Source organism: Mus musculus, chromosome 8 (assembly GCF_000001635.26).
Source record: "Mus musculus strain C57BL/6J chromosome 8, GRCm38.p6 C57BL/6J".
Taxonomy (NCBI): domain Eukaryota; kingdom Metazoa; phylum Chordata; class Mammalia; order Rodentia; family Muridae; genus Mus; species Mus musculus.
In genome coordinates this window covers 112,060,227-112,063,964 of record NC_000074.6, presented here as the reverse complement: position 1 = coordinate 112,063,964, position 3,738 = coordinate 112,060,227, and the positions used below count along the sequence as shown (strand labels likewise).

The following is a 3,738-nucleotide window of genomic DNA, read 5'->3' as shown; positions in this document are numbered from 1 at the left end:
GTTATAGAGGGGGTTTAAGACCTAAATAAGACCCTGCCTTGAAAATAGAGAAATAAGAAAGAAAAGACAGACAAAGAAAGTTACAGAAATTATTGACAGATTTATCTCTTCAGTCAGAATAAGTTTCACTCATTCTGGTTATTTGTTTAATAAGTGTATATGTGGCTTTTAGGATCAAGCAAAATATCAAGGAAAATGAAAAGGCAACATATAGAAGGCAAAGCTTAGTGTACTTATGACATTCTTCTAACAGAGATTCTCTCCTTGGCAAAATACTCACCAAGATTTCACAAGAAGCCAGGCATGGTGGAGCATGCTTGCAGTCCCAGCATTTGGCAGGGTTGAGATGGGCAGACCTGGAGCCTGAAGCATGCCTGTCGACACGGGAAGACATGGATTAGTCTAGAATCCTAGGAACAGAGAAAGAACCAAGATAAAAGCTGCTGTCACAAAGTCACAGCCATCCCGGGGTATGTGACTGAGACTGTGTCTCAGAAAACAGGCAGCAGGGCATCTTGGTGCACACCTGGAATCCCAGTGCTCATGACACAGAGGCAAGAAGATCTTTGTAAGTTCGAGGCCAGTATGAAAAAGTTGGGGGAAGGGGAGTTCTGTGGCCACCACAGCCAACAGAGCACAGACTGGCCCTCGGGAGACAAGAAAAACCCTGTGTACATTCCAGGTTCTCCTAGTACCGTGGGTTCTCAACCTTCTTAATAATGGGACCTCTTAATTCAGTTTCTAATGGCCTAAGAATATCTAGAGTTGGTGCCCCCCCCACCATAAAGTCATTTTCATTGCTACTTCGTAACTGATTTTCCTAGTGTTATGACTCCTAATATAAATATCTGACACACAGGATATCTGGTATGCAAACCCTGTGAAAGGGTCTTTCGACACCCCCACCAAAGGGGTCATGACCTCCTGGTTGAAAATCACTACCCTGGTGTTCACATGTGAACACAAGGACATCTGTACCTCCTACAGTGAAGACGTGGCAGCGGAATCCCTGGAGGACTGCAGAGATAGGTCAGTGGTTAACACCACTTGCTGCTCTTTCAGAGGACCTGGGTTCAGTTCCCAGCACCTACACTAGGGAGCTAACAACCACCTATAACTCTAACCCAGGGATCCAGTGCTTTCTCCTGGTCTACATAGAGAGTTCCAGGCCAGCTAGAGTTACAAAGAAAGTCCCTGTCTAGATGGACATACAGACAAAGAATACTGTCAATAGGTGACCTAAGAATATCTCTAAATTTCTAGTGCATCATGGAAAATATTTTTAATTCTCTTTTTAATTTAATTTTTTTTTTTTTTTTTACTTATTCACTTTACATCCTACTCGCTACCCAAAAAAATATGGAGTGCCTCACGAATTTTTGTGCCATCCTTGAGCAGAGGCCATGCTAATCTTCTCTGTATTGTTCCAATTTTAGTATGTGTGCTGCCGACGCGAGTGCAATATGCTAATTCTTAAAAGCTGGAATTTGCAGCTAGAGAGATGGCTCAGGGGTTAAGAGCACTTGTTGCTCCTACTGAGAGCAGGGTTCAATTCCCAGCACCTGCATGGTGGCTCACAACCATGTCAACACCAGCTTTGGGGGATCCCTCTTTTGAACTCATTCAGATAAAATTAAATAAATGCAAATCTTTTAATAAATAAAAATGAGGAAATTAGAATTTTAGAATTTGAATTATGAATTTTCCTGTTCAAACCCAATTGAATAAGTCATATCTGTAGTTGTTTTGAAGAAAAGCTAAGTGTATTATTTGACTCTGACTCTCTCTCTCTCTCACACACACACACACACACACACACACACACACTTTTCCCAGTTTGCCTTCTGTTGCTGTGGCAAACCATGGCCAAAAGCAGATTGAGAGAGTAAAGAGTTTATTTGGCTTACATGTCTGAATCTTCCTTTTAATTTGTTTTAATTTTTATTTATGTGTGTTAATTTTTTAATTTTTATTTACCTGTGTGTCTGTGTGCAGCTGTCACGGCTGTTGAGAGCTGCAGGGTCCTCTTAACCACTGAGCCATCTCTCCAGCCTTCTGGGGGTCTCTTCAAAGCCAGGATCAGCGCTGATGTCAGCAGGGCATCAACAGGGTAGATTACGCTGTTACACTTCCCAAAGATCCGAAACCAGAGCAAACAAGGGACTGAGAGGTATTAATGTCCCACAGTGGTATTCCAAACACTTGGGAGTGAGAACAGAAGAATCCGGAGTTCAAGGTCAGCCTCAGCTTCATAGCAAGTTCAAGGTCACCCTGAGCTAGAGACTGACTCCCAAAAATAAAGGAAATAAATAGGGCAAAGTACTTACCCACTCTAAAGAAGGACAGAAGCCACAGGAAAGAGGCGCACGTGTCCTATGTGATCTTGAGTCAGAGCCCCCACCCTTCCACCCTTGAGTCTATCTCACTACTTCATTTCTTTTTGCATAAACAAAGATGATGCCTTTGTAAGTCTTTGGCGCCCTCTTTTGGACAACCTGATTATTTCAAAACTGAAATGTTTCATTTCTGAGTATGTTGTCAGCAAGTTGAAATTGGGTACACAGAGACAGATATATAGAGATGATATAGATATAGATAAAGATATACATATGTAGATTGGGAGGGCTGTTATTGACATTATTCTTACAAGAGTTTTAGACTTACAGAAAGATTAAACAGTACAAAGCCCTATCTATACCTCTCCCTCGTGTAATTTCCCCTACTGCTTATAATTCCTCTGAGGACCCAAATGTTAAAGGTAATGAAACAATGCTGAACAGCTATTATTGACTGACATTTATAGTACATATACTATAAAGCTGTATGCATCCATGGGTTGTGAAGGATTTCATGTATCCACCATTGTAGTATCATAGAGAATAGTTCCACTGCCTTAGAAATCACCTCCTTTAGTTTGGCTCAGCCCAGTAAAGGCACTTACCATCAAGCCTGGGGTCCCCAGAATGCATATAAAGGTGGAAAATTGTCCTCAGAACGACACATGTGCATCGTGGCATATGTGAACCACACATAAACATTTTCACATGCAATGATAATAAATTATTTAGATGTTTAGTCACCTGTTTCGTCTCTTGACTCTTTCTATTTCTCCAGAGTCTGGGAATCACCACTTTTTACTCACTATCTTCCTAATGTTGCCTTTCAAATTTTTACATTGTGGAATAGTGAAATACTTAAATTTATTTCACTTACACATCCACTTAAGAGACCTTCTTCATATCTTACTATAAATGGCCAATGCACATATGGAGAGGAAGTTTACTCTAAAAAGCAGTCATGGTAGTGCATGCTTTTAATCCCAGCACTCAGGAGGCAGAGGCAGGAGGATCTCTGTGAGTTCAAGGCCAGCCAAGTCTTGGGGGGGGGACAAACAGAAGAAGAGGAGAGGAGAAAAGGAGGGGGAAAAGAGAGAGGGGAAATAGGAGGGGGAGGAGAAAGAAGAAAAAGAGGAAGAAGAAGAGTGAGAAGAAAGCAGAAAAGGAAGAAGAGAAAGACAATGAAGACAAAGAAGAAGAGAAGAAGAAGGAGAAGGAGGAAAGAAAAAAAGAAAGTTTACTGTAGCCAGCAGAAAAATGAAAATTAAAACTACATTGAAAATTCCATCTCAACTCAATCAAAATGACAATCATCAAGAACACAAATAACAAAAGGGACCCTTATACATGGCTGGTGGCAGCTAAACTAGATCAACCCCTACAGAAACCAATACGGAGATTC

General features: G+C 41.1%; 1 long non-coding RNA gene and 1 other non-coding gene across 2 annotated transcripts; both read right to left on the bottom strand.

Moving 5' to 3' along the window:
- Window positions 1–288: 288 nt before the first annotated feature.
- Window positions 289–2,393, bottom strand: Gm36671. The gene is made up of 3 exons (XR_388036.3): window positions 2,328–2,393; window positions 1,978–2,201; window positions 289–374 (listed from the first exon to the last, which is right to left on the bottom strand). It is a non-coding gene; the product is annotated as a predicted gene, 36671 (long non-coding RNA).
- On the bottom strand, window positions 1,354–1,460 carry Gm22827. The gene has a single exon (XR_003947646.1). It is a non-coding gene; the product is annotated as a U6 spliceosomal RNA (small nuclear RNA).
- Window positions 2,394–3,738: the final 1,345 nt, after the last annotated feature.